Source organism: Lithobates pipiens, unplaced genomic scaffold (assembly GCF_037356315.1).
Source record: "Lithobates pipiens isolate NorthernLeopardFrog02 unplaced genomic scaffold, aLitPip1_a1.2 Scaffold_23, whole genome shotgun sequence".
NCBI classification, from domain to species: domain Eukaryota; kingdom Metazoa; phylum Chordata; class Amphibia; order Anura; family Ranidae; genus Lithobates; species Lithobates pipiens.
In genome coordinates, this window is record NW_027507785.1 from 227588446 (window position 1) to 227612525 (window position 24080).

Consider the following 24080-nt stretch of genomic DNA (forward strand, 5'->3'; position numbering starts at 1 on the left):
GTGCAGGTCGGTGCTCTCCCCCCCCCTGCAGTGCAGGTCGGTGCTCTCCCCCCCCCCCCCCTGCAGTGCAGGTCGGTGCTCTCCCCCCCCCCCTGCAGTGCAGGTCGGTGCTCTCCCCCCCCCTGCAGTGCAGGTCGGTGCTCTCCCCCCCCCTGCAGTGCAGGTCGGTGCTCTCCCCCCCCCCTGCAGTGCAGGTCGGTGCTCTCCTCTCTTCCCGGTAATGTAGGACGGTGCTCTCCTCCCTTTAGTGCAGGTCGGTGCTCTCCCCCCCCCCTGCAGTGCAGGTCGGTGCTCTCCCCCCCCCCCCTGCAGTGCAGGTCGGTGCTCTCCCCCCCCCCCCCTGCAGTGCAGGTCGGTGCTCTCCCCCCCCCCCTGCAGGTCGGTGCTCTCCCCCCCCCCCCTGCAGTGCAGGTCGGTGCTCTCCCCCCCCCCTGCAGTGCAGGTCGGTGCTCTCCCCCCCCCCTGCAGTGCAGGTCGGTGCTCTCCCCCCCCCCCTGCAGTGCAGGTCGGTGCTCTCCCCCCCCCTGCAGTGCAGGTCGGTGCTCTCCCCCCCCCCTGCAGTGCAGGTCGGTGCTCTCCCCCCCCCCCCCTGCAGTGCAGGTCGGTGCTCTCCCCCCCCCTGCAGTGCAGGTCGGTGCTCTCCCCCCCCCCCCTGCAGTGCAGGTCGGTGCTCTCCCCCCCCCTGCAGTGCAGGTCGGTGCTCTCCTCCCCCTGCAGTGCAGGTCGGTGCTCTCCCCCCCCCCCCTGCAGTGCAGGTCGGTGCTCTCCTCTCTTCCCGGTAATGTAGGACGGTGCTCTCCTCCCTGCAGTGCAGGTCGGTGCTCTCCCCCCTGCAGTGCAGGTCGGTGCTCTCCCCCCTGCAGTGCAGGTCCGTGCTCTCCTCCCTGCAGTGTAGGCCCGTGCTCTCCTCTCCTCCCGGTGGTGTAGGTCGGTGCTCTCCTCTCCACAGTGCAGGTCGGTGCTCTCCTCTCCTCAGTGCAGGTCGGTGCTCTCCTCTCCTCAGTGCAGGTCGGTGCTCTCCTCTCCTCAGTGCAGGTCGGTGCTCTCCTCTCCTCCCGGTGGTGTAGGTCGGCGCTCTCCTCTCCTGCTGACCTCCCACCACCTGCTCCCAGCCATACCAACACAGCTTGCCTAGGCGGGCGTGGTCACACGGAAAGTAGGCGTGTCTCGGTGGTTTGTAAGGCACTTGCGGAATGTAGGCGGAGACTGAAGTTTGGAACACTTTGGAGGGGCGGGCACCGACCTGTGAGAGCGTGACTGGTAACACTAACCCTGCCTGGAAGTAGGCGTGGCTGCTGGGGCCTGTCCTCACAGTAGGCGAGGAGAGGGCGGGTATGTGGTGAATGTGGGCGTGTATGAGGCGGCGGTGTGGAGCGGAGAGGAGTAGCGGCGCCAGTCAGGCAGAGGAGGTGCTGAGTTTCGGCTGGTTGGTGTATTCTCTTCTATTGGAACCGTTACCGGAGCTCCGGGGGGCTGAGAGCGAGGCGGCGGGACCGGGGGCCTCGGAGGGATGCTGCAGCTCTGCTCTCTAGGTAATGCCGGGATTGCTCGGGTTGGCGGACTCTGCATGCTGACTTTGTGGCCCTGTGAGAGTCTCCTGGGTGATGATATGAGGGGGTCTGTTCCAGATGTGTGACCACCCAACCTACCTCCGTTGGGCTGTGATTGGTGACAGTGGCACATTGATGGTCCTCCCATAGATGGTGGAGGGGGCTCCCTGACATCTGGAGGACCTTCCATGGAGCTCCTGGGATCTCTCCAGTCACCTGGCCAAGAATCTCCCATCTCTTCTCTATAGAAATGTCTCCTAAGCTTGGATTGTGATGGGACACTTTGTAGCCATGTAGTGGTTGTGGCCAGGTTTGCCATGTTGGCTCTGAGGATGGTCACTGGTCCTTTTATGTCCCTTGGTTTCTGAAGTTTTTAAGAACCCCTGTCCTATAGGAAAGAGAAGGATTGGCACCTGTCACAAGGGGAAGGTGTAAAATCTCAGATAACAAGCAATGGCTATGGTACTTCAGGGAGGTCCTACACATCCCGTCATTACAGCTTCCATCGGGTTGTGTATGACAACTGGCTTTACCACACCAGGTGACGTTCACACATGAGCAGTCAATGGAAGGTTGGCTAAAAGTTTGAAGATTGACTGAAACAAAGTCTGAATGAGCCCCAAGAGAAAGGCATTATCCTCTAGTAGTAGTTGGTACAGAGTCTGTGTGTACCCCAAGAGCAAGGAATGGGCCTCTAGTATTAGTCGGTACAGAGTCTGTGTGTACCCCAAGAGCAAGGAATGGTCCTCTAGTAGTAGTCGGTACAGAGTCTGTGTGTACCCCAAGAGCAAGGAATGGTCCTCTAGTAGTAGTCGGTACAGAGTCTGTGTGTACCCCAAGAGCAAGGAATGGTCCTCCTAGTAGTAGTCGCTACAGAGTCTGTGTGTACCCCAAGAGCAAGGAATGGTCCTCTAGTAGTAGTCGGTACAGAGTCTGTGTGTACCCCAAGAGCAAGGAATGGTCCTCTAGTAGTAGTCGGTACAGAGTCTGTGTGTACCCCAAGAGCAAGGAATGGTCCTCTAGTAGTAGTCGGTACAGAGTCTGTGTGTACCCCAAGAGCAAGGAATGGTCCTCTAGTAGTAGTCGGTACAGAGTCTGTGTGTACCCCAAGAGCAAGGAATGGTCCTCTAGTAGTAGTCGGTACAGAGTCTGTGTGTACCCCAAGAGCAAGGAATGGTCCTCTAGTAGTAGTCGGTACAGAGTCTGTGTGTACCCCAAGAGCAAGGAATGGTCCTCTAGTAGTAGTTGGTACAGAGTCTGTGTGTACGCCAAGAGCAAGGAATGGTCCTCTAGTAGTAGTAGTAGTCGGTACAGAGTCTGTGTGTACCCCAAGAGCAAGGAATGGTCCTCTAGTAGTAGTCGGTACAGAGTCTGTGTGTACCCCAAGAGCAAGGAATGGTCCTCTAGTAGTAGTCGGTACAGAGTCTGTGTGTACCCCAAGAGCAAGGAATGGTCCTCTAGTAGTAGTCGGTACAGAGTCTGTGTGTACCCCAAGAGCAAGGAATGGTCCTCTAGTAGTAGTTGGTACAAAGTCTGTGTGTACGCCAAGAGCAAGGAATGGTCCTCTAGTAGTAGTAGTAGTCGGTACAGAGTCTGTGTGTACCCCAAGAGCAAGGAATGGTCCTCTAGTAGTAGTCGGTCACAGTCAACTGGACTTGTCCCATAATATGTAAGATCTTCCCAAGTCACTTCTTCAGGAAAATCCCACTCACACTGGGAACTAAAGAACAGGTGCGCTGGAGGTGCTACAAAACATCTTCAAAATGACAGGACAGGTCCAGTGGAATGTGGCCAACTGCTACTAGATATACCATGACCTGGAGAAATGGAACATGCACTGACATGATTGTGTGTCCATCTGTTGAAAAAGTGCCAGTATGACACTACTTGAGACTTGTAGAACCTTAATAAACGGAGAGTGCAGGTTGCCGTGTCCGACTTTCACATTTTTGCCACGTACTTTGTGTTATTGTATCTGTTCCACCAGGTTACAAGGTGGGGACAAGGAGTATGGTTCAAGGGATTGATCCATTAAAATCTGCAAAGGGTTATTTAGCCAGATATGAATGTATTGTTCTATGGATGTGGTCATTGTGTAGATATTTAAATCCGGCACAGTTGCAGAAGCTTGCCTTATGAGCAGTGTCTGTACCGAAGATCTGGTTGTATAAATGGAATGAATAATGGATTTAGCAGTGATAGCTGATGTGAAGTAAAGGGCAATGGGGTACAGGTTATACAGGATTAGCCTTTTAAGAATGTATGTAAAGCCCAAACCTTTATTTGAATATATATCTATATCTCTCTATCTCTCATAGACCTAACAGTAAGTAAGTAGAGATCTCCTAAAAGGCAACGAAATATCCACTCTTAGAAAATTGTCACCAGAACAAGTGACCACATCAGAAGAGTTTCCCTTTTTTTAAATTTGCTATCCCTCTGCACTGTTGACTGGTCACCAAGTTTGAAGGCGAGGGTAAATCTCCCTAGTAGAGATCCAGACAGACATAAAAACATGACAAGGGTTCTAACCCATCTATATGCTATATGAATCTAAAGTAGCGTAAACACTATAAGAAAATTGAAAGAAAAATTCTGTTCGCAGACAGATCACTCCATTTTAGTATAGTAAGTACACAGCTTTTAACATCTGATTCAGATTTTCCAAACAAATTTCCGAAGGGACAAATTCCCAAATTTTTTGCGTAAGTGAACAGAACTAACTATTTTCGTTTAATCTATACCGTTTTTGTACAAGAAAATCTGATTATAAAAGACTGCGCATGATCAGAAACAAACAAATAAAAAAGGCATTTTATCGTACGAGAATTTTCGTACATTATTTCCAACCTCAGTTTCGACTTGCTGCGAAGCATTCAGGAAAATCGGACAATTGCTTGCATGATTTGTTTTTATTTTTTATAGTGTGTACCTGCCTTAAGAATAGGTTGTGGCTTTAACACCTTATCTCTGACACCAACAATCTGCTGGAGTTCACAATAGCCCATCACCGATCAGGGATCTAATGTTTGGACGGATGGTAGATATGAGGCTGTAGGGGATCTGTGGGTTGTGTCTGAGACTGAATATTCTCTGTAACCCATATGATGTAAATTCTTGTCTGACTTCTCAATGTTGTGGCTTGTTAAATGGAGAAATGACTTGTGCAAAAGGAAACCCTTTTTGCTTGCAACAATGAGCTTTTTGACACATGCAAGTATTTATCCCATTGGTGTTAACAACCATACAGTGTGATTTGCTAAATCATTGTTTCAATTGGTGCCATTGGCTAGATGGGGGGTTACTGTAGGTAATGAGTTAGGTCTGATGGGATATAACGGGTCATCAGAGCTATGTCTGATGGGATACAAGTGGGCATCTGCGCTGTGGCTGACGGGATGTAAGGGGGCATGTGAGCTACGGGATGTAAGGGGGCATGTGAGCTACGGCTGACGGGATGTAAGGGGGCATGTGAGCTACGGCTGACGGGATGTAAGGGGGCATGTGAGCTACGGCTGACGGGATGTAAGGGGGCATGTGAGCTACGGCTGACGGGATGTAAGGGGGCATGTGAGCTACGGCTGACGGGATGTAAGGGGGCATGTGAGCTACGGCTGACGGGATGTAAGGGGGCATGTGAGCTACGGCTGACGGGATGTAAGGGGGCATGTGAGCTACGGCTGACGGGATGTAAGGGAGCACCAAAGCACTTGCAGAGCTGTAGTGTGTGTGCAAAAAGCAGCACGAGGAACCAATGAGTTCTTGTGCTTATGAAATAAAAGAAGCATGCTGATAGGAGGAGGAAGCAGAGTAATGGAGAGATGAGCTCATCACTGGGCTGCTTCTCCTGTCACTGTCCAGGATGACCTGTGCTTGGAGAAAGTGGGTTGAATCGTTATGGCCCTCATAGAAACACAGAAGAAGAGTGACGGCAAAAAAAAGACAAAGTGGTCCACAGAGTCTGCCCCTTTTTACTTTTTTTGCCTGAGTATAGATCTGTTTGTCCCAGGCATGATTGAATCCACTTACTGTTGACAGACACGCTACCTCTGCTGGAAGTCTATTCCATGCATAGTGACACAGAAGAGATGGAAGATGGCGAGTAGCACAAAGAACATTGCAGGGGGAATCTCTGGCTTTAAGGTAAAGATTGCAGCAATAGCCAGTTTTGTTGGTTTTTAATGGGTTATTCATTTTTATTTTGGTATTTTTGTCTGCAGATTTGCTTTGTTTGGTAAAAAAAAAATGGCTGTAGTAAGTTCAGCTGTATTGGGGAAAGGGTCGATTATTCAGGTGTTGTCTAACGGTGTTAAATATATTAGCTGTACTTGGTAGCTATTGATATGTAGTCCTACTGTAGATAAATATGGGTGCAGTGTTTGGCAGTGATAAGTCCTGTGCTGATTGGTGTACTCTATATATTATGCGGCTATTGGATTCATTGCTAGTGATGGAGAGCCTACATACCTTCTGGGCAAACATGGTGACTTTCTCTCAACCATTTGTATCTTTTGTACTTGTGAGATCAAAGATTGACAGCTCTGTAGAAGGTATAGTGACAATGCTTGATGGCTTTTAGTGTTGCCAAGAACAGAATCCACAGAATTTCTGAATGAGCATATCGTAATATTGTATGTTAAAGTGGACCTACCATTAAAACTCTCCTGAAACCTGAATTGACGGGGTACATGCTAGCATTTTTTTTAATCGGTCTAATTTACCTGTTCCTTTTGCTATATGTTAGGCTGCATTAACATCTCTGCGTTTTGAATGGCAGTCAGATTTGCCGCAATTCTGCCCATGATTTCAAAGCGCTAAGGTCTGAATGACAAAGTGCAGAACACACATTAGAGTTGCTGTTCATTTGAATGGCACCTAAAATGCAGTGCGGTTCTGCTGCGTTTGTTGCACGATAAATCGCGGCAACCCACTTCATGTGAAGCTAGTCGCCAAAAACATGTTCAGGAGCTACTTTTGGGTGATGTACTTCACATGGCGTGGGTTGCTGCGATTGCAGTGCGATTTACATTGCGGCAGAACTGCACTGTGATTTTTAGATGCCATGGATGGCGTCTCAAATGTGTGTTCTGCGATTTGACATTTACAACTCGCCGCTTTTAAATCGTGGGCGGACCTCCTCTTTAAAGAAACAGACTTCTCTCAGCTCTCTGCCTCGGCAGCCTGTGTCACATGGTCTCTGGGAACCAATCATTACTGCAGTCTATTTTCATTAGGCAGTGAGATAAACTTCTATGAAAGGCATCCAGATATAGATAACAAACTACAACTTTATATAAAAGGAAGGATTTTAAATCTGTAAAATGGTGAAGCAGCCTATACATTGGTAGTTTTTGGCAAAATTCTCATGGGTACACCCAATAACTTGACAAGTGTCTTTCCAAAATAGTACAAAATTGAGTATACTTTAAAAATTTTGATTTTGGAATATATTATTTCCCCAATGAAAACCACGTTCGCTGTTAATGTGTTCATTTGAAAAATGATTTCTGTCAACAAAAAGAGGGGGAGGGGTTGGGTAGTAAATGAGCATAACAAACGCCTATTATTGACCAGATATTCATAAAAACAATCATAGCAACTTAGAGATGACATATTGAGGTATGGGACGATTGTCCATAGTAAAGAATCGATTGAAAAGCAGCATGGTGGGGCAGCTTGGGAGTGGATGAAATGAAACCATCTAAAAAGAAAATGGTGCATCAGAATTGGCCCAAGGCACATTTTGTGATTTGCTACCACATCACCGGGGCGAGGGCACCAATGTCTATAAAAAAGCATAAATTAACCATATGGTCCAAAGTTACACTAAAACATGGGAGACTGTATATGTAAAAGAGGGGAGTAATGAACTCATCCCACTAAGTACTGACATGTCAATTAAGTCTGAAAATGAAAACTGGTGGCTGCTTGGAATGTTCTGTCTTGGAATGTCTATTTGAACTCGCTAACCATTAGAAAATTGAGCAAGTGTTCTGGAAACAAACGCTTTCAAGTGAAATTCTAGTGTATAACTAGTATATAGAGAATCATTTTTTTTTTTAGCCCAACATATTGAGCAAAATAAAGGAAACATTCCCCAGTAAACTGTACAACTTCTGATGCTGCTGGCTCCCGCTCTCTCAGTGCTGCTTCCCTGAACTTCTGGTATTTAACAGGGAAGAGTTATCAGCGGACAGTGCAGTCTGTTCCCTTGGAGGGAGGAGCAGGGAAGTGTCTTGCCACCCTAGGTTATGGGACTGTGTTTCTTTTAGGCAGCGTAAGGAGACACACCTCTATCCCCTCTATCCAAGGGTGGCTCCATAGGATCAGTAAATTATTATATCAGATGCTGAAAATTGAGGGTTTGCTATCACTTTAAAGCAGTTGTAAACCGCTGGACTTTTTTTGTATTTACAGCCTGTAAGGCAGGGGTCTCAAACTCAAATTGCCAGAGGGCCACATGACAAGTTTTCATATCCCATGGGGGCCGCATGCAAACTTTCAAAAAAACAATAAACTATACCAGCAATAATATACTATACTATAACCAGCACTGGTGTCAGCAAACGCATTATTAACCCCCAGCACTGATATCAGCAAACGCATTATTAACCCCCAAATCTGGTGTCAGCAAACGCATTATTAACCCCCAGCATTACCCTCCACACTACACAGTTACCCCCACACTGCACACATTTCTACCCCAGTCACCCCACTAAGGACTTTGCCTCAGTGTGATGACTCAGTCACCTCTCTTGGCAGTCAGGATCATCTGCCTCCCGGTCCTCTCCTCCTGGCTTCCATACTGGCCTAGTGACAGGGGACCCAGAGAACATAATCTCCCGCCCTGAGGTCAGTGCCTAGGTGGGCAGGTCGATGGGCGGATCCTTCCTCCGCTCTGTTCTCTCTCTGGGCTGCATCAGCAGAGAGGACAGAGCAGATGGAAAGGTAAAGCTCTTCGGCGCCTCCCCCTCTGAGGTACAGTGCAAAAAGACGTCCTGGGTTGGCCCTGCCTGCGGGCCATTTTTTAACTGGTCCACGGGCCGGTACTTTGAGACCCCTGCTGTAAGGTAAAGATGTATTGATCTAGTATTCATCGCATACCAGCACATTACCTTAAAACAAAGCCCTCCGACGCGGAGATCTCAGAGCTGCAGCGGGCTCCCATCCTCACCCGTCTTGCTTCTGGGTTCGCAGACTCCGGCTCTGTGACTGGCTGGAGCCGCAATGATGTCACTCCCACTCATCGGCTTCTGAGCTGCTGTTTACGGCGCAGGGCTCGGCAGGAACTGCGCGGCTGGCCATTCCTTCAGAGCGCATGTGCCTGTGATGTCACTAGCTGCATTTAATGTAAATGTCTCCTAAACGGTGGACGTTTAGGAGATATTTACACTACCTATAGGCAAGCCTGTAATAAGGCTTCCTTATAGGTAAAAGTAATGTGTGGATCTTCACTTCCATTTTAATGCGTTTACAATTTGATCTGTTATACGTGTATGCCCAAGGAAGAAAAATACTACGTTCCCTTTTAAATCCCGAGTTTTAGATTTAAAGGGATATATTTATGGTGACATGTTTGATTTTAGTTGTTTTGAAGTTTGAATATGCTGTTTGTAATCATTTTTTGTTTTATTGCTCATTTTTATTGACAGCTGTTGTAACATACTTTTTTTTTTTCTCTTTAAATATATATATTTTTTTCTTGTGTTGCGTTTGCAATGTCGGAACGTAGAGTAGCGTTTGCTATGTTCGCTTTAGAATTGTTGCTCTATTGGTGGTGTCTGTTAATAATTAAGGATTTTTGAGTCATTTACTTATTTTTATCTCGGTTTCTGTTCTCCGCTATATAGAGATTTCGTACTGCATCTGCTGCGTAATTTCCTTTGAACTCTTGCTGCAATATGTACAGCTAACCCCTCTGCATTTAGCAGGGGTTAGTAAACATGTGAAGCAACAGGCTTTCTATATGAAGGAGGCTTCCCAGTCACTGTAATGTGTTCATTTCTCCCCATCTTTGGAAATTTCCCACCCTCTTGCTGATTTGTGTTTTTTTTTGTCAGGTGGAAACCCCAGTGATCGACTATGTATGAGACTACAATGGCATCATAATCCTCTGTCTGCAGAATTTCTGATAGTATTATGTATGAAATTCACATCACAACAATGGGATTATCTTCCTCCTATTAGACACGTTTAGTTGATATTCTTGGAGGTGTAATGGTGTGAATTATAAGGTGGTCAGCAAAAAAAAAAAAAAAAAAAAAATAACCTAATGTATAGAAGTCAATATGTTAAATTCAGTTCATAAAGCTTTAAAACAAGCCTAGTGCACACTATTTTTATTTATTTTTTTCTGTTCAACCCAACTAGGGAGCTTGGGAGGAGATCCTGTACAAACTATCCGATGTTAGTACAGTTATCTCCCTGCTACGCTATTGTAATCTGACAGGGGGACTGTGCCCTCACCCCCACCCCCAAAAATACACCACCCCCCATCGCCACCTACTACCACTAGGACACACTGGTCAGTGATGTCAGCCATTGGCAGGCCTTTTTTTGGTCATGCCCCTTCGCCGGATGTTCAGCCGACTTCTGTCAGACCGGCTGTCGTACACATGGACCAAATGTAAACCGGTTTCTATTAAACCGATATGCAGCCCGTGTGTACAGCCTTTTAGTTAAAGAACAAAAAAAAACTGTAGAAGGGACGGCTCTTCTACTTGAAATCTTAAGTCCCCCCGTTCCCCTGCAGTCATAATTTTCCAGTGCTGGCCGAGTTAATACATTTGCGGGGACCTGTCATAGGTACTTGTCAAGAATGCCCTTTCTGCCCCTTATTCCGCTTATACCGTACTATAGCTTAAATCAAAGAAAAACGATCAATGAATGGAAGTGGCAGACCTTTCATACATCCTCCCATCCTCTGATCATAGAGGATGATTGATAAAAGCTATAGTACAGCTTCTATGAATGGAGGAGAGGAGCTATACATGATGAGTGCCTGTCATAGTTTAGTCAATCTTGTATATCCCTGCAGCACAGGAAGCTTATGGCTCTGGTGGTATTGGGGGGTGGGGGGGGGGGGTATCAGAGGACATTCAGATGTCAACTAAAGCTGGTTTCATTGTACTGGCTTGCAGTTTGGTCACAGTGCAGGTATATTCATGGTTAATCCGCAGTTTCTTATAGACTTTCTGTTAGATCACGTGATTTTTATGCAGTCCTGCATGCTGCATTTTTGGTGCGCTTTCAAAAAATGCACCAAAAACATACATTCTCCTAGAGAATCCATGTGAAATTGTGGATTAATCGCCAAAAAAGCACAGGTAGACCTGTGCTGCAGCCAAATGGCAGCACAGCAGTGTGGCCTAAGAGTATCCAAGGGATGCGTCACATACCATTCGTTGTGCTGATTTAAAAAAAAAAAGTTTAAACAAAACTTGGGCTTTAAAGTGGTAGAATGTGGTGTGTGGATTTTTAAAAATTTATTTTTAATTTTAATATACCTTATTTATCAGCATATAACACGCACCCCAATTTGTTTCGGGGGGAAAAAAAAAAAGTAAAAAAAACTAGAATAAACCACTTTGAAGCTGCAGCCTGTTCTGTCCCCATCTCCCCCATTAATGCATCTCACCATCTCATATGAAATCACGAGCCGTCATCTGTTTCCTCGGCTCTGTCAGCAGTGACACACACAGTCCCGCCTCCTCCATCGGCATTGGACCAGCTTCTGTGATGGACAGAACACTGGTCCAATGCCGGTAGTGGAGGCGGCACTGTGTGTGACGGGAGGGCCGAGAGGAGATGACAGTTCAGTGATATTTCGTGCGGCACTCGTACTCCTCTGAGGTACGCTGTCGGCTTATAACGCGCACCCACGATTTCCTCCCCTATTTTCAGGGGGAAAAAAGTGCGTGTTATACACAGATGAATACGGCATGTACTGCATACTAGCACGTTATGACAGACTTTCCTGATGACACCCAGCTCAGCCTCCCAGAGTGCCTGAGCCTGCTACTCCCACTCACTCCACTGAACGGGGGGCTGCAGAGCAGACAGCCATCAGCTCTCTGCTCACCGAGCAATCAGTGGTCTTTGATCGCTCGGTTCTCAGTGTTAAAGCCAAAGGGGACAGATACAGCATCGGAGTGATGCTGCATCTATCTAGGTAAATATGATTCTTAAATACAAAAAAAATACCAAACTTCTCTTAAGTTTAATACCTCTTTAAAATTAAACTCCAAGAAAAATGTTTTTTTTTTTTTTGGAAAGTCCAAAAGTGAAATAATTTATCTTTTTAATGAAGCGTAGCTAGGCCTGCAGCGTTATAGGTTACTGTAAAAATGACAGTTTTATTCATTCTGGGCATTACATGGAGCCTTCTGCTTCTGGTGCCGCTACTTGGTTACATCTTTAGAACAATGTGGGGATCATGTCCTTTACTCATTTGCTTTCCCCTCTTCCATTCCTAGAAAAACCTTGTATTAATTTACAAAGCATTCAGTGAGAAGTCAATGTTAGATCATGTCATTTATCTCACCCTCCTGCATTCACAAAACACTTTGAAAAGAATACAAGGCTTTTTATGAATGGACAAAGAGAGAAGGCAAGACTTAACGACCCAATCCTCGCACTGTACTATAGTTAACCCTATTAGTCCCAGTGCCAGAGGACTGGAAACTAATATAATATAATATCCGGGATGAATTAAACTATAATTTCTGCAGTAACCAGCAGTGCTGCGATCCTGGAATTCTCGTCATTAGAGGTAACTTATTTCACTTATGGACTTTCCAAATGGAATTTTCTTTCCTGATTTATTCTTTACATTTTTGGCCATTTAATTATAATTTTCAGGTGGTCCGTTTTGCCCCAATTTCCCCATAGAGGAGAGCGGGACTGTCCATCTCTGCTCTGCACAGTGAGTGGAGATGGACCTGCTCAGTGGGGATCGGTGGAGAGATCCCCCGCTGAGAAAGCGGATTCCATTCCATGGAGGCGCCCGTATGAAAGGGCCTAATGGGTAATGTTTTCCACTGTGTTCAGTCACCAATTTCCCCAGTAGTTGATGGCAGGTTGCATTTGGGGATACCTGTTTGTTTAGTGTTTGGGGGGGAAGATCTGTACTTGCTTCTGGGAGATATCTGTCAGTGGTGATCTTCTCTCTGGGATTGCATGAACTCATTTAGACTGACCATCCGGTAATGGTGACACTGATCGTTCAGGAAAAACCCAACAGGCTGGTTGTACAGAAGTTGATGGATAGATTGACTTCATTACAACCAGCCTACTCATACATGGATTGAAATTCACCAGTCCCTGCTGAATCAGTCACATTTTGACCCATGTATGGCCATCCATACTGTATACATACATATTATCTGAGATCACAGCTTGTCTGGTTAGTTCTATACATAGAAATCAGAGACAAGATGATTGAAGTGGAGTGATAAACGTCTGAAGTGAAGAAGCCAGACGGTGTGAATGGTCTCTGGGAGCTGATGGAGCTGTCCCCTGTGGGTGTTTGAGGATCATGTGTAATCTTTATTAGGAGTATGGCTACTGACACATCTGTTGTGCTGCAGGTATTCTGGATCTAGACTTTTTTTTTTTTTTTTTTATTTTTTTTTTTAAGTTATAGTTCTTTAGGGCAAACTACAGTGCTTTCTAAAAATCAATATGTAAAATATACACAAGCCCATGATTCGTAATACAATATCATGCTTAAAGGAGATTATTTTCCTTATTGTGTGCTGTTCTGTTGTTTGTAAGATCTCATTATAGACATAGAAAATGTCAGTTCCAGATATAGATTTTTCTGTTGGTATGCATATAACCCAAAGAATGTTTATCTAATCTGATGTGTGTGTGTGTGTGTGTTTTTTATTTTATTTATTTGTTATTTTTTTCCTTAATCACTTGACCTCTAGAAGATTTACCCCTCCCCCCCCCCCTTTCCTAACCAGGTTATTTTTTGCCATACTGCACTGAGTTAATTTAACTGATAATTATGTGGTCATGCATCGCTGTACCCAAATAAGAATTATGTAGTCCTTCTTTTTTTTTTTTTTTTTTTCCCCACAAATGGAGCCTTCTTTTGGGGGTTTTATTTTTTGTGTTCTAAACAAAAAAAGACCAATTTTGAAAAATATATATATATTTTTTTACTTTCTGGTAAGAACATCCAATAAAAAAATTGATAAAATCAAATTTCTTGATCATTTTTGATCAATATGTATTCTGCTACATATGTAGAAAAAAAATCACAGTAAGCCTATATTGATTGGTTTGCACACAAGTTATAGCATCTACAAACTATGGGATATTTGTATTTATTTTTATTCTTTTACTAGTAATAGCGTCAATCGGCAACATTAGTAGTTGGGACTGCGATAGTCGGACACTAACTGACACTTTTTGGGGACCAGTGACACTAATAAAGTGATCAGTGCTAACAGTAGGCACTGTCACTGTATTAATGACACTGGTTGGGAAAGGGTTAACATCAAGGGCGATCAAAGGGTTAACTGCGCCTAGCTAGTGTTTTGGTGTACCGTGGGAGATATTTTTACTAGTGGAAGATATGGATTCTCATCTGTACTTTTGCAGAGACACCGGATCCATGCCTTCTGTTCTGTCAGAACGGTGATCTGCCTTGTTTACTTACATTGGCAGACTGCCATTCTGTCTCTGTCCTGGATGGTCAGCAGGTGGTGGCGAACATCGAGTCCACTGTACACACAGATCAGCTCCCACGTGCACACCCCAGACCCGGAAGTATCGGATCCCGTACTAGGTATGTCATCCGGCACAGCAGAGCCACCTTGCTGTGGCACACGTGGTTATTGAATGTAGCTTTTCTAAAGTAGTTGGCATATTCTTGATCTATTTACCTCTGAACCAATCACTCTAAAGCTGGGTATTCATTGGTAGAATTTATTAACATTTTTCATTGTAAGGATATTTGTTCGTTTTTGACCAGTGACAAAGTTCAAAAGAGCAAAGTGGAGAAGTTTTCTTAAATGTACAAATTTCTAACTGTGTATGTGGTTTTTGTTTGGTAAAGTCTTTTTTATATTTAAAGAGCACCTGTCGTCATTTCAGATCCGTCATTTCTGGATCGCACATTAGCTAAACAATTGTCCTAGATGAAGCAGTTTACATAAATATATTCTGGTGTTGTATTTAGGGCCAATTCACACTATGTGCAGTGACAGACGTTTTACTGCATTGTAAAATGTCTGCCACCACACAGACACACAGGAAACAATTGTTTCCTGTGTGTCCCATTTACACTGCAATGCAGCCTAGGGCTGTGCTAAAATGCTGACATGCTGCACACATTATTGCAGTGCACATTGCTGAATCGCATGGTAATGGGCAACAGAACAGCACATCGCACTGCTGTACCATGAATGAAGTGTACATTTTGTACACTTCACATAAAGTTTTCATAAAGGTTGCAGTGTGACGCACTGAATTGCACACCACACTGCCCCCTACTGCAACTGAGAGCTGCCGGATCAGTAAAGTGCCCCTTGCAGGTCTCTGTTGTGTGAATACAGCCTTAGGCCTCATTTACACGGGCACCGTCAGTTTAGCCACGTTAAAAACATATCCGTTCTTATCCTTTTCTTCATCCGTCGTAAGTTCTGTTAATGCCCGTTTTTATCTGTGTTACGTTTTAACATCCATTTTTGCATCCGTTTTGATTTGTTTACAGCAGTTTCTGTGGCTTTGATGACAATATCCCATGCTGCATTGCAGTTTTCAGCGAGTGACTTGTCCTTTTCCTTGTGTGCTCTATCTGTATAGTGTGATGGATTCTAACAAGTTGGCCACTTTGTCACTGTGGTCACGACATGTTGAGTTCCACAAGCCTGGCCTTTCATGCACCAGGTTTATTAGTTTCTCCTGGGAGACATCTCTGCCCATGTTTCTTCTTGTCCAACTACTGCTTGGGTCATAGGTTGAGTTCACATATAAACAAAAAAATTTCTTCAAAACTGATCAGATGTTGACGGACATTGTCAGTGATTGTAAAGTGGCCCCAAACATCCTGTTCTGGAGTCCCCTGGCGGCTCTTGCGGCTCCTCCCCACATCAAATAACCCCTCTAAGAAGCGCTCTCCCGAGGGGGTTACCTTGCTGGCTAGCTCCCAAGTCCAGCATTTGTATCCACAGACACGAATGCCAGACTCGGCCCGGCCCCAATCAAGAGCCAGGACCCTGTGTAGAGAGGGACAGCGCATCACCGCTGAACAGATGAACAGATGAAGGGGCTTGGGTAAGTAAAACGGCCAGGATGCATTAAGGTGAAAAAACACGAGGGCTTACAACCCCTTTTAATATCTTTTATTTATTTATTTTTTTACGGATCTTGACATGGCTTTGTTGTACGTTAAAAAAAGAAAACTGACAAGATCGGAAGCGAAGGGTAATGGATGGTCATCCGTTTTGCCTATCGGAATGCATTATAGTCCGTTAACGGATGGATGAAAAACGGATAGATGGTCCGATCATGTGAAAGGGACCTTAGTTGTTTTTCTGCAGTTCATGGCTAGTTTATGTCTGTAGGCAATTTTAGATGGGGATATTGGGATTGATTTACTAAAGGCAAATATACTGTGCACTGCAACTGCAGTTGCTCCAGATCTGAGGGGGAGCTCTGCTGATTTCTATCTTTCAACCATGTGCAAGCAAGAATGCAGTTTTTTTTTTTTTTTTTTTTTTCCTTGCATGTAATTGGGTTTTATTTGCAAAGTGAATCTTTACCTCATTTACTAAACTCGGGAGCAAATTCATTGCAGTGCACAGTATATTTGCCTTTAATCAATCCCAATGTATCAAACTTGTAAGGTGTCCACTGAGCATTCATTTCATCAGGAACAGCTCTTTGATTTTGGGCTCTTTCACACGGGTTGGATCAGTGGTGATCCACTTGCTCAGCGGGGATCGCTCCGTCAATCCCCACTGAGCCAGCAGAGGACAGGTCCGTGTCTGCACACTGCGCAGGGATGGACCTGTCGGTGCACCGCTCTCCCCTACAATCCGTCGTCGCCCGATCCGATGGAAAAGTAGGTTTTTCCTTAATCGCACTTTTTTGGAGCGGGTCGGATGTCATCGGACATGTTACCGCTGACTCCCGACGCTCCCTAGACCTCTATGGAGCATCCGTTCAGGTCCTCCTGAAAAACTGACAGGCGGACCTGAACGGAGCAGTAGTGTGAAAGAGCCCTTAGGCTTCATTCACACTTGTGTGGCTCCAAGATCGTGCGATTTCCATTGTGTCTTTTACATCGCAACTTTGGATAGATGCAACTTTGGCTGTTGACTTTGACTATTGCACAACTGTTGCATTGATAACATTAAAATGTGACTTTCTTGCAACTTTTGAGAGTTTGCGTTGCAGTCTATCGCACTCAAGTCACATGAAAGTAGTGCAGGAACCTTTTGAAAGTCGCTGCGACTTTAGGTCAGCTAGATTTGAATAGCTTCCACTGAAATGCATGGGCTGTTTATGTCCAATGTCGTATGACAAGCCACACAAGTGTATATATAATATATTATAATTTTTATTATTATTTTTCATACCTCCTGTTTATATCCACTTTCCCAAAAACTAACCCGCTGTGTGAAGCCAGTGATTGGTAGGACTCGGAGTGGCTATGAAGTTTGATTTGCAAAGCCCAAACCAACTAATCAATCATAATCTAAAATCAATGTACTTGCTCTGAGTGGTGGACTTTTATTTTATTTTTGCTGTTTGCACCTCTAATATAAATACACTTTCTAGAATGGTTGTGCAGTGTAGCGGTGTGGTGTTCAAATCCTCGAGTCCGTTTAATGAAATTAGGTGGAGTATTTGGTTTCCATGCTTTTGTCTTTTTTAAAGGAGTCACTTTGATGACATCATTGATGTCAATCACAGTTTTGCAGGATTATGTTCCACACCAGAGTGATCTAATCACGGTTTATAAGCTGATCTTGAAAACCATGGCATGTAAATAGTATCTATTGTAGTTACTCATAGGCTAATTAATAAACGTTGTGTCCCTGCTGGGGGCATTCTAGGACTTGCAGAACAGGTGTTGCACAAATGAAGATGAGATCAGAACTGTCTCATTTCCTCTATTCATGTTTCAGCCTAGGATTCAGGCTTTATTCTGCATGGGGCAATCGCCTGCTTTATTACCCCTCGCTAATTTGATGGGAAAATGTGAGCTCTGACAAGTATTTACAAAAAGATAAATTAAAGAGAGAACAAAACCGCACTATGGTATTAAATGTAGTAAACTAAGTTAGGTGAAAGGTGCTGCCGTCCCTATACCTCACTCCTCCCCAAAAGGAAGCTGTGAGCTGCGAATATGGTAAAGATGTATAGTAAAGGCCTCAGGCGCTACCTCTAATGGATATATTCCTGGTATTATATATCCTAGATGGCTGGAGGACTCTAGGTAAGTGTTAGCTCATAGTTGCTAATGGAACTTGCCATATACCAGTGCCAAAGGCCAAACAAGCAAAGATGATCACTCAATATATACACACAAATGGACCACAAAATAGGTCCTAATGTGTGATTTCTGTAATCTAAGAGAGAGAGGGGGTATCTGCCACCCTCTACTGCATGTATGAACCAGCATACATGTCTAAGTATACGATTGAAACTAGGGAAGTCAATATGTCCCCTAAACAATAGTGCAATGTGTAACATGTATACATCAATGTTTGTAATCCACTGAGGAATTTCCAAATGTGCAAAAATGCAAAAAATGTGTGCAAAATTATACAATGAACCAATACCTGAGAAAAATGTGCCTCGAATGTGGCCAAAAAAGGGGGACCACATAAGTATGTGCTAAACCAATATAAATAGTTATAAAAACCAAATCAATCAGAATGTACAATAAATATGAAAAATAAATATGAAAAAAATAGAGATAAAAAATCACAATATGTGAAGGATCAAAAGTGCAAAAAATATAACACAAAATGCAAAACAGTGCAAAAATCAGTACCCTAAATTATACACAAAAATGAACATTAATGTGCATAAAGTCTGTGGCTAGCATAAAAGTCCTTAAAAAATAAAGTCCATTGAACAAAACAAGTAGTTAACAGAAGGTAGTTGTGTATACTCTGAGTCTTCTAACAGGTGAATCTTTTAAGGTGACTGGTGCTCATACAGGTAATTCGGTGACTTCTGTGCTCACCCCCTCAGGTCCCCACTCACCGGATCCTTATACCCACAAGGGGCAGTAGTGCGTATCTGATTCAAGCTGCAGAGGGTGGTCTATCCAGGGGAAAGACGTCCACTTATTCTTCTTCCTCTAATGCACGCAGAATGCGATCGGCCCGGTGTTAGCGGGTCAGAATATCCTCAGGGAGATGAAAAAAAACCCCATAGTGTAGTAACTCCAGGTACCAGAAAGCTTGTATTCAAAGATTTAGCTTTATTTATAAACCGGAATCCGGTATTAATAAAACATTTTTATATAAAAAATATTTATAAAAACAATTGTCAAGTCTTGCAAGACCATAGACCAAATACAAAAAAAAAGAGAAACCATAAACCACAAATTTATATCAATTCAGTCCCGGAGTGGGATATGAACTACCCCCCAGGGACTAATTAGGGACAAAAAAGGCAAAAATAGGAATAAAAATAAAATAACCAACAAAATCAGAAAGTAAAATCAAGTAAAAAATAAAAATGGTAAATAAATTCGGGCCAAGGGCCACACAGATCCCCAAGGAGTGATCAAGTGCAAAACACAGGGGTCATCAATGGAATTTGCCCATCCACAGGGGTCACCATAAATCTCTTATCCGGACACCATAAAGAGGGCCACCCTCCGTTAGCACTATGGGGGAACAGTTTTCATCTGCGGTCTGTGTACCAAAGCCGAGCGGGGGGACAGCGTGCGTTCCAAGCTGCGATCCACTCAGCTCGCCAGACCGGAAGTGACGTGGTGTGGTAATATCTTTACCATAAGTATTTACAAAAGTTCACCATTCTTTCCTAGTCAAATTCTAGTAAGGTTAGCCAGGGTTAAAATATGGTCACGGTTGATTGAGAGGGTGAAGTTCTGCTTTAAGTTTGCTGCAGGAGGCTCTTATAGGGGCTTTACACCCAAAACAACCATTTATTATATTGCAGCTTACCAGTTCTGCGTTAGGTTGGATTCACACTTATGCGATTTCCCCGAATCCAATTTGCATGACAGGAGTGTGTGACCGGCTCTCAATTCTCACATCTTGGGGGTACCTGAGGAGTGTACTTCAGAAGGGCCCTGTGTGTCTTTGGCTCAGTTTCAGGTCCAATTTCAAGCAAAAATTTCTGACCTAATTCACCCCTGAAACGGTGAACAGGGACGCAGCGGACCGCCTGCTGTGAGCTGCTCCGCATATAGTGAGAACCCAGCCTAAGTTTACTTTTCTAGGCTTTCTTACCTTTATTTGCACCTGGTGGTGCAGCCAGTAATGCCTAGTACACATGATGGGAAAATGGGATGAAAAATTCCATATTTTCCAGTGTATAAGATGACTTTTTATACTTTTAAAACATCCCCCATAAATCAGGGGCCGTCTTGTACAACAGTGTTAAATGTGTACTTTTAGTTAATTTGGGCCAAGCTGGCCCAAAATCAACATCCCTAATCTGTCAGCCAGCTGGCTGTGCGTTAATACTGTATGTAGCTTTGGCTAAATACAATATACTGTACTGAGCCAATAGCGGCGAGCAATGCATTTTATTAATCAATACAAAGCCTGCTCGGATTGGCTTTGAGAGTCAGAGATGCGTGGGCTGATTTTACAGCCTCTGCCAATCGGTGCAGGCTTTGTATTCATTAATAGAATACATTTGCTCTGACTCTCAAATCTGTGATTGGCTCAGCGTGGTATATTGCATGTATACTGTATGTTGCTGTAGCTACTGTACATGCGTTATTACCGCTTATCCAGTGGGCTGACAGGCTAGTCGGAAGGAGGGCGTCTTATATGGCGAGCATAGCCCTTTGTTTCTTCATCTTCCATGCCTGAGCTGTTGTCGGAGTTGTCCATGTATATGAAAAACAGTGATTACACCCAGTCGTCTGTATGAACCGTATGTGGCATGATTGGAACACCTAATTTGGGACTACTTTAGCCGAGATTACAAGCTCTTGTTGACCCCTGAGGCGTATGTCTGCTTGGGTCATATTCATCCGGTAAGCCTGCACTTCGCAAGGTGGTGGGAGCGTCACAGGGTGGAACATCTTTTTGGTCACAACAACACAGGATCTCGGTTGATACCGTAGCACATTGGGACTGATATCTTGCACGTCTCATTATGGACTTTATCACCTTTACTAGTTAGTGCTCATGCACACGGACGTTTTAAAAAACTGGCTGCAAAGCTAGCTCCGACGTCTGGAAAAATCGTTGTTAAAAACATGATTTTTACCACGTTTTGCATTGGCGTTTTTGCGCGTTTTTGCGCGTTTTTTAGCGTTAGCGTTAAGTAGCGTTTTTTAAGAAACACATCTCTTGGCTATAGCACTCAGAAAACAAAGAAAATATGTTGCGCGTTTATGCGCGTTTTTGCGCGTTTTCCCGCGATTCGCGTTTTTACAGCTCTAGCTCCACGCCACGGAACGCACTGGTCCTGGGTTTTTTTTTCAGCTTAAAAACGCCTATGCCATTTGCAGCTCAAAAACGCCTAGGTGGGCATGAAGCCATAGACTAACATGGACAGGCCTTTTTAAGCTGCAAAAAAAGCTCAAAAAAGCGGCTGTAAAAACGTCTGTGTGCATGAGGCCTTATACTTCTATGTGTTTATGTTGATTGGTTTTTGTTTTGTTTCTCTCTTCACTGGGATAAGCATTTATACAGTTTTCAATTGATTTTATGCACACATTTACAGGTTGTCACTTTTTATTTTTATCAATTTTTTTGGTATATATACCAGTATTATCCCCATCTCTTTTGGGGTCACACTACACTCATTTGCTACACATGTGTGCACATACGTTTGTATTTTGTTGTATTACTTTAAGAGTTATATACATATAAGTTGGGCGCTTACACTTTATTTTTGACACTTTTCCCAGCTAAAAAGATCCCAATTTTAGCGTGTTAGCAGCCTTCAGTTTATCCTTATTTCTCTTTCGCCGACCACTGCGCAGTATTGTTGTTATATAGTTTTCCGAGCATAGCCCAAAGCCAACGTTTTAACTGGAGAATTGGGGGGTCGCCTTATAGGTCTGCAAATACGGTTCCACTTTCGGCGCTATCGTAGGATAATCTGATCATTAGTGCACAGCTTTCGAGAGCCGATCCTAACAGTTAATGGGAAATTATCCAAAGAGACAAACACAGATTTTTTTTATTTTATTTTTTTATCGTACTATACCAGAACAAATGATTTTTGTTTAACCTCTTGACGACCACGTTAAAGCTGAATGATGGCTACTGCGCAGCCGGGCAGTTCTGGGAGGGCACCATGTGATGTCTTCTTGTAATCGCGCCTGCTGTGCTCTATGATTGCTGTGTCCTCATACCTGAGATCAGGGTAAAGAGACAGCGGCTCTTTACCATGTGATCAGCAGTGTCCAAACACAGCTGATCATGATGTAAACACAAGCCAGTTATCGGCATTCCTTTCTTCACTTTGACAGCATGAGGAGAGCCAATAGCCAGCTTGTGTGAAAGGGGCATCTTCACTGATAATCATGGCACTGATTATCAGTGTCCTAATTGGTAGCACTGGTAATCGGTGCACACCAGTGCCTCCTCACTTATCCGTGCCCTGCAGTGCAGACACAACAGCGCACATCCGTAAAGGAGAAAAATTACCTGTTTGCCAAATGTTATAACAAACTATGAAAAACAAGGTTTTTTTTTTTTTTTTTGTTTGTTTAGCAAAAAGTAAAAAATCTGTGTTAATTAAATACCACCAAAAGGAAAGCTTTATTTGTGTGAAAAAAATGAAACGTTTCACATGGGTACAATGCTGCAGGACTGCGCAATTGTCATTCAAAGTGTGACCGCGCTGAAAGCTGAAAAATTGGCCCGGGGCAGGAAGGGGATAAGTGGCCGGAGCAGGAAGGGGGTTAATTGGTATACTATTCATTAAAAGAAAATTGAGTGACCACGCATGCTCGGAAACGAAAGAATACGTTACAATACCCCATTTCCGAAGTTGCAGTCTGTTGTACGAGAATTTTCGTAACTCTAGTAACCTTTTTGGTTTTTCGATTTGAGACCAGCATGCAAAAAAAGTGCACAATCATTCGTCATATTATCGTGTGTACGAGGCTTTAGTCTGTTCTTTTTCAAAAGAACAAGCCGTTTTGCAGATGTAGCAGTTAGAGGGTTGAGACCATTTAATACTGATGGGATGCTTACAATTATCAGTTTTTATTTATGTAAAACCCTTCTCCCAGAAGGCATGGGGACACTTTAATACAGGAGGTGTTAGTGGCCTGATCACCAGGTGAGGGGGGGGGGGGGCTAAAAAAATACAGCCACCACCCCTACTGATTAGTAAGCTGCAATATAACACATTTTTAGTTTTGGGATAATATGCTTTTGGTTTAATTTTTTTTTTCCTCCTGAGACCAACTGTTGTGCAGTGGGTGGACACAGACACACAACTTTCCTGGTTGAGATCAGATCTTGGACTGTATATTGGCCTGGTGTCCATTTGCAAGAAATGATTGGAGATATTGGATACGGAGGGCTCTCCCTTTCAGCCTGGGTTCACACTGATGATGTGAATTTACGGTGGATTTGACGCGTTTAGGAACACAGACTCGCAGGTTGTTACTTTTATTGCCTTTAAATGGGACTTTAAGAGATTCTTTGACACTTTATAGAAATGATTGGAGATGGGCTAGTTTTTTGCTCACCTGATTGGAGTTTTTCATGTGTTTAGACTGGATTTTTTTGCACTGTAAACTTGCGTGTTTTCCTGTAATCGCTTATTCATATATTCCCATTTTTTTCCCTTTCTGTCATCATCTCAGCACAATAGGAGTGGAGCAGATCCTTGTCATAAGCATCTTTGTTGTTTTTCTGCTGGCCCTGCCAAGGTTCCTTGTAGTGAGCGCAGGATGATTATCAGCGCGGAGCCTTCTGCTTCTATGTTTGTGTCTTCCTGTTAGTAAGTGCTATCAATTGTATTGCAATACTCCGGAGAGTGTGGGATTTGGCAGCTGCTAAACATATTCAGGCTTATGGTTGTGCCCTCCTGCTTCATCCTCCCTAGGTCTTGCTGAGAAATGGTAACCGGCTAATTTTGGTAATCGTTTACAATGACGGGCTGTAAACTGCACCAAACTGTTATAAAAATCATCTGTCGGTTTGTGTGGTGTTGGTTTTCAAGTACTTCTGAATACTGTGACTGTTTATGATGCAGGTGTCTCGAAGTGTGCGTTCTTTTCTGCGCATTAGGATTAGGGCAGCCCTTTGATTTCAATGGGCTGCACTGCGTGTGAAAAGCGAATAACCCCTTTTCAAAAATCGAACCGCACCAAAACATACG

General features: G+C 44.0%; 1 protein-coding gene across 2 annotated transcripts in view; it reads left to right on the forward strand.

Annotated features, from left to right (window-relative positions):
* Nucleotides 1–1371: 1371 nt before the first annotated feature.
* ARHGAP29 (Rho GTPase activating protein 29) overlaps nt 1372–24080 on the forward strand; it is a 216350-nt gene continuing 193641 nt past the window's right edge. For both annotated transcript variants that reach the window (XM_077452882.1, XM_077452883.1), the window contains exon 1: nt 1372–1532. The gene's annotated coding sequence lies outside the window, so the exon portion shown is untranslated. The remainder of the gene's footprint in view (nt 1533–24080) is intronic.